Source organism: Arachis hypogaea, chromosome 9 (assembly GCF_003086295.3).
Source record: "Arachis hypogaea cultivar Tifrunner chromosome 9, arahy.Tifrunner.gnm2.J5K5, whole genome shotgun sequence".
NCBI classification, from domain to species: Eukaryota; Viridiplantae; Streptophyta; class Magnoliopsida; order Fabales; family Fabaceae; genus Arachis; species Arachis hypogaea.
The window spans coordinates 98,218,158-98,225,116 of NC_092044.1; the positions used below are offsets into that span (position 1 = coordinate 98,218,158).

Below are 6,959 nucleotides of genomic sequence, written 5' to 3' on the forward strand. Positions count from 1 at the left end.
TGATTTGGTAATTTGTTTCATTTTCAGGTTTTATAAAAGTTAGCTTACTTTTATTGGTAGTTTACTTAGGTGATAAATAATTATTTGGATTGATTTTTATAGTTACTGATATTGTTAGATTTAGCATATTTTGGTATTTTATTTGTAAAGTGTCTATGTTGGAGATGTTACATTAAACTTTTATTTTAATAAATATGTTGGGTTTGAATTTTTTTTAAATATGTATAATTTTGATGAAATAATTTTATTTGTATGCATTATAATCTTTTACTTCAATCACTAAAATAAAAAATAATATGATGTTTATTTTAGTATAACGAAAAAATTGGAATTCTAACTGATATTCTAGAAAAATTAGCGACATACTCGCTATTGATGATGGTGAAAAATTAAAGACTCCATTGCGATTGAAACATTTGTGAGATACCTATCAATTCGTTACTAGTTTAAAAGGAATTTGCGATGACATTTTGTGATAGTATTGCAACTAATTGACTACATATTATTTCTTAGCAAATTAGCGATTATTTCATAACTATACTTTCTCATTTTGAATAGTTTTGGTTTAGCGACAAAATTCCTACAAATTCGATTAAGGATTTTCAAATATTAACTATAGGTTTGCTACAAAATTTGACAGATTTGCGATCATATTAGCGGACAACTTTCGACGAGTTAGGTTCAGAAAAATTCTTTGCTAATTAGCGTTAACTAATCATTCCATGTTGTCTACGAAGTTAGCTTGCATTTAGCGATGAATTTGCTGCAGTAGAGTTTGTCGCTAATTAGCGACTACCGTTTAATCCATTTCTTATGTGGAATTAACTTTTACTTTAGTGATGGATTTGTGACTATCTATTCAGTATCTAAAAAATTTTCCGATGAATTAGTGACTGTTGTGTTTGTCACACTGATCTACAACTTATAATTAGCGAGGAAAGCATTAGTTGCTAGGCAGTAGCTAATTCGTCACAAATTATATTTTGCGTTAGATTAACAATGATTTTACAACTCTTTTTTGTGGTAGCTAATCGCCCATATTCTTGTATAGGATTGACCTGTTTATTTTTTCTTTGTTTATGGACTTCAATTTTTAAGTCCGGACCTTTTATGGCTAATCCTACGAATTAAATGGACAAACTTGCTTATTTTTTATTTTAAAAAAGATTAAATTAAAAAATTTAATTCTATTCCAAAAAAAATTTTTGTAACAAAAATATTTTTTTTTGAATAAAAATATTAAAAAAACAAAGATTTATTTGTAGGTCGTGTCACGTCAAATAAAAAAATATTGAAGAAAGTATTAAATTTGGTAAGAATTCACGTGTAGTTATTTTTATATGAAGTTGTTAGTTGAGAATTATTAGATGATTTAATATATTTAATTAAATTATATCTAATAATTTTTAACTATTAATTTTATATAAGGACAATTGTATGTAAATCTTTATCTTTACTTTTTTTGAAAATAAAAAAATAAATAAACCGTTGATTTTGCCCAAAATTTAAATTGGTCTAATTTGAGAGATAAAAATCAGTTCTTGCAAATGGATATATAGATTAAGGCTTGAGTTGACGAATTTAGGCTATTTTGACTGAATTGGCTGTCTCACTCCATAAAACCAAATCGATTTGGTAATAATTTAAAAAAGAAATGAAAAATAAAAAAATTCACTCGTTATTTCTCATTGCTCCAATATGCTAATTGCCAACAAACACAGTCAGTAGCAAAAAAAACCAACGTTTGAAGACAAAAAGGGAGAGAAATGCACTTCAACTGTTCAACATAACAATACCGTTGAATTCACAGTTGCTTTGAATACCATCAAATTCAAGCCTACTAGACACGATTTAGAATTCACTTCAAGAGTGACACGATTGTGCATCTGATACAAGATTTTTCAGTTCTGTTGAATGAATTCAATTTTATTTTGTTCAAAAAAATTCATGCAGAGTCTAAGAAAGATGGTTATTTAGTTGGTAAGTACTTTGTTAGAGTAATTTATAACGCATGTGATGTTTAATTTCTTGAAAGCTAATTTTTTAAGCAAAATAATTTTATCGATATGATTTATTATATAATATATCTATATTTAATGTATGTTATTTGAATTGGCTGATGTGTTGTTTTTGTTATAGGTATAGTACCAAAAAAATTATATTATTTAGTGAAACTTTTCTTCAATTTGGTAATGACTTTGTTTTTTATTCTTATGTATTTTATTTTAACACATCTAAAGGCAAATTTTATATATAGCAATTAAAAAATTGGTGCCTTTAAAAGTATCATTGGTAACAAAAAAAAGCTAGAAATAATTGATTAACACCAATGTTATTAGTTCAATATATTTATTAAGTTATTTTTTTCAATAGGAGCATCACACAGTCAATGATAATTTTTTTAATGTCCATATTTAATTATTTGTAATTTTTAGAGTATCGATTTGGGTCATTATAAACTAATTTATTTACTACTAAGCATTATCCCATCTTAGTATCCAAGACGAGTTATTGTAATAAATTTAATATAAATTTATCCATATGTATGAGTAGTTGGTTTTGATTGAATTAGTTTTTCTGTGGGTAGTTTTTTCGTATTTTCTAAGTGTTTTTATTGTTAGACTAGTCTTGAATAAATGTTTGCGTTTAATATTTTTTGTGCGAATGCCTCTGGTTGTACTGCTTTTGAACCTTCTTTTTCCATATTGGATGGAAGTGGGTCTTCGGGTTAGACATGTGTAGTTTTAGTTAATTATTTAGTTTGTGATGTGTTTAGTTTGTCTATTTTTAAATTGATCTAAAGCACTTGTACGAAGTGGTACCAGATCCATCTACATTTAAAATTATTACTATTTTGCAGATGTAGTAAGCTTGCTTCTAAGGACAAATTGATCGAGTTCACAAGGGACAGGAAGTCATCAAGTTATATCACCATAAAACATGATGATCTTGAATAATGCTTAATATTTTTTAGATAGTGGTTTTTGTTTTAAAATCTTTTTTGGAATTTTGTGCCTCTCTTTAAGCTACAAGCATTACTATTTTTAATAGAGATGGACAGAAATTAAGGGTTATATTGTGGCAATTTTTTACTCTTGATTTGCTCAAATATCTAAAGGAACACTCGTGTCTTACTTATGTGGTTATTCTCCAAATAGGTAAGATGAAAAATTTTAATGGTTTGTTTATTTTATGCGGTGTTTGAATACATGTTAAGCATCATAATATGCTTCTAATATTTTTTTTAATTTGCTATGTCTTTTTATAGGAATTATGAGTGTTTCCAACACATACTACAATTTTAAGTTTTTTATCAATGAGGAGTTTTCAGCTGTCAGGAATTTTTTTGCAAGGTACAGTGTATAAATTAATAGTTTGGGCAGCAAAATATTTATACAAGGATTTTTGTGACTATTTAACTATTAGAAAATTTCAAAAATTCAAGAGTGAACAAATTGGAATCTATTGACGAATAAGGAATAATGCCGCTGGTCTGTCAGGCTACAAGCTAATTGCCGAAATAAAGGAGTATAATCAAGTAAAATTTCTTTATTAGTCTCCCTTTTTGCCAATTATTATATCTAATGTTTGTTGAATTATAATCTCAATGGTCGTATTATACCCTTGCATCCATCAATTTTAAGATGTTGTATTTGTTACTGCCGGGACAATTAAAGAAGTTGAGACTGAGTTTGGTTGGTGGTACAAAGAATGTAAAAAGTGCCGTCGTGGCTTAAGGAAAGTTGAGAAAAGATATTTCTGTCTCAAATGCGTTGACGACTACGGGTTTTATGTGCCAAGGTATAACTCAAACTAATTCTTGAACATTCACGCACTACATACTCTTTATCTAAGAAAATTATGGTATAAACTAATCATTTGTATTATTTTTTGAGAAATTTTATTGTTGACTTCTATCATTTGTCATTTAGTTATCCTAATCTATTAAAGATAATTAATTTTAAGTATGGCTATCCATCTCTTTTCTATCATAACATAAATCAAGAGTTAAACTTAATTAATCAAATGAAAGAGTTTTATTGTCATTGAAAGGTGGATAGATATAGTAAAGTGACATAATATCTTTTGTGAGTTATGCTGTTTGGGATTATGATGTGTTGTTAAACTAATCCCCCGTGTGGATTCGAGACTCTTGAATAAGGCATTAAAAAATATAATTGTGTCCAATTCAATAATAACTTACTATAGGCAGTATATGTATTGGTATAATTCATGTAGTATATTATTCTTGAATTGTAAATGCTTTGGTAAATAATAGGCACAACATCCACGTAAGGGTGATTGACCATACAGATACTGCCTCTTTTGTTTTATTCGATGGAGGAGCTGCAAAATTGCTTGGAGTTTCTGCCAATGACCTTAGGTAGTCTTGTATGACTAAGGTTTGATGTCATATTCATTTTTTTGTGTTATTTATTTTAAACTCTACCTTAATGTTTATTGTTTATGAGAGCATGAATGAATTTTTTTCTGCTAAATGCGAAGGATGTTGAGAAAAATTCCTGCTCCAAAGAGATTAATAAGCTTAGGGATATTAAGTTCATCTTTAAAGTGCAACTCAAAATAAGGAATCTAAACTCTTATAAGCCATATGTGATTCATATGCTGAGGATGGCTAATGAGGATTCTTTGGTCTCTGCTTTCCTGGATAAATACAATCCTGACCCTATAACCCTCTCCTGCTAATAACTTTTTCTTTGGTTTCAGTATCGTGAAAATAGATCAGCCATATTTTAATGATGTCTTTTTATTGAATCAATTGTTTTGTAGGGTCTTTTGTTGCATGAAAATTCTGAGCTATTGAGCCTGTCTACTGGCCCATATGACCGTTCCAAGGTTTGTGTCAAATAATTTACGATTTAAATAGTTATAATGATACTCTTAGTCTATATAGTAACTAAAATATTATTATTTTTATTATTATTGGTGCAGGATGACATATCCCAGGCGTGTGATAATGAGTCTGAAATAAAAACTCCATCATCTGCAATTGATGGAAAACATAATTCCAAAATTCTCAAAACTAAGAAACATACGGAAGATATTGGAGACGAGTCAGTTTCATCCAAATCTAAGAAAAGAAAGTGGGTTGTGATGGAGGACTAAATCATCACGTCTCTAGGCAGTTCAATTTATAAGATATAAGAATAATTTATTTAAACTATTATTTGAATGAATTATAGTCCTTTGAGAGACATTAGAATCTACCATATATAAGTAGTTTATTTCTCTTTAATCTTTCTGTTGACCTTAATTTATAAATTAGAACTTGAAACACGAATTGTTTGGTTTATTTATTTATTTAATCCAAGACTTGAGTGAATTTTCTTTGAATAAATATTTATTATTATTATTATTATTATTATTATTATTATTATTATTATTATTGTCGTTGTTGTTGTACGTTTTGGAGTAATAAACTTTAATTTTGCTGCACATACTTACAAAACAAAAGTATTCACTAAATATAGCTTTAACTTCTTTTTAGATGTTAAATTATCAAATAAAAAATACTACTGATATAACCTATTGAGTTGAGTACATGAATAAGACTAACTTTATAGGGAGAAGTAATTAGTCATATTTTTTATTCTACAGCCTATAGTCGAACAAAATAATTAGACATATTTTTTATTTTACTGCTTTTTTTTTAACCTTGCATCATGTGAGAGTGGAAAGTGAGATATGCAAGGGAGGAGCAAAAAATCATGGGTGTATCTTCTGACATGTGAAAAAGAAGAGTGGTTGCTGAGTGAGAGTAATTGTTAGGGTTTTGGTGTTGTGTGCAGCTGTAGCTCACTAAAGTAAGTTAAGTTATATTTATATATGAACCCCTAAATGAAAATTTTTTATTTCTCTCAAAAAAAAGAAATTTTTTATTTGAAATAAAATAATTTCTTTGATTATTTCCAACAAATTATAACATTTACACATTAAAATTTTAGCCCCGCTCAAAATACAATAGCTTTATATTAGAACTCTACAATTACATACAATTATCATATTGAGTATTTGATTATTAGACATTTTTTGGAAGCGTTATTATTGCACATTACACCACATCTTTATGTAAGTTTTATTTTTTATTTTAAATAAAATTTTTAAGTGTTGATCAACCTTCTATTGATTAGTGTTTTCATTTTAATTTATTCAAATTTTCTGTGATTTATACTTTTTTACGGTTCACATGTTTGATATTATTTTGCTTGAGTAGTCTTACATACAAAATGTTAATATTTTAGTTCGTAGAAATCATTTTTCTATCTCTTTTAACCTTTCTATTGAGATAGTAAAAAAGATGGGCCTTTGACAATAGAATTTGTATGACCAAGATCAACTTTTTTTAAAATAACTAGCTACATAGCTAAAATAAATAAGGTTTCATTTTTTGCATTATATGTATAAAATTACAAGTATAAAATTTTAAAATTTTTCTTTGTTGTAAATTATTAGTATAGTAGTTAAAAATAAATAATATTTGTATAATTGTTAAATATTTAAAAATAAACTAGGCTATTAGGCACTTTCTATAAGTGTTACTACTGCACAATGCACTATGTCTAAAGTTTAATTTTTTTTATCAGATTGATTAAAATTTGTTAATTTAGATAATAATTTTATTATTCACTTAATTTAATTATTCAAAAATTTATTTTATTATTTATAATTTAAATTCAAAAACTACATGTCACTTAACAGATAAATAATATTACCTGTCATGTGTGCATTATTATTATTATTATTATTATTATTATTATTATTATTATTATTATTATTATTGAAACATACCATAAAGTTATTCTTAATTTCGAATAATTAATTCAATTTTCGATACTTAAATTTTAAATGACTAAAATTATTATATGTCGAATATTTTGTGCTTAACTAATTTTTTTGTTATTTAGATTAAAAAATATGATTTATTAATCGCTTCTAAA

General features: G+C 26.7%; 1 long non-coding RNA gene across 1 annotated transcript; it reads left to right on the forward strand.

Annotated features, from left to right (window-relative positions):
• Positions 1-2,592: 2,592 nt before the first annotated feature.
• On the forward strand, positions 2,593-5,257 carry LOC112713045 (uncharacterized). The gene is made up of 6 exons (XR_003158062.2): positions 2,593-3,353; positions 3,446-3,538; positions 3,678-3,801; positions 4,280-4,384; positions 4,792-4,857; positions 4,954-5,257. It is a non-coding gene; the product is annotated as an uncharacterized lncRNA (long non-coding RNA).
• Positions 5,258-6,959: the final 1,702 nt, after the last annotated feature.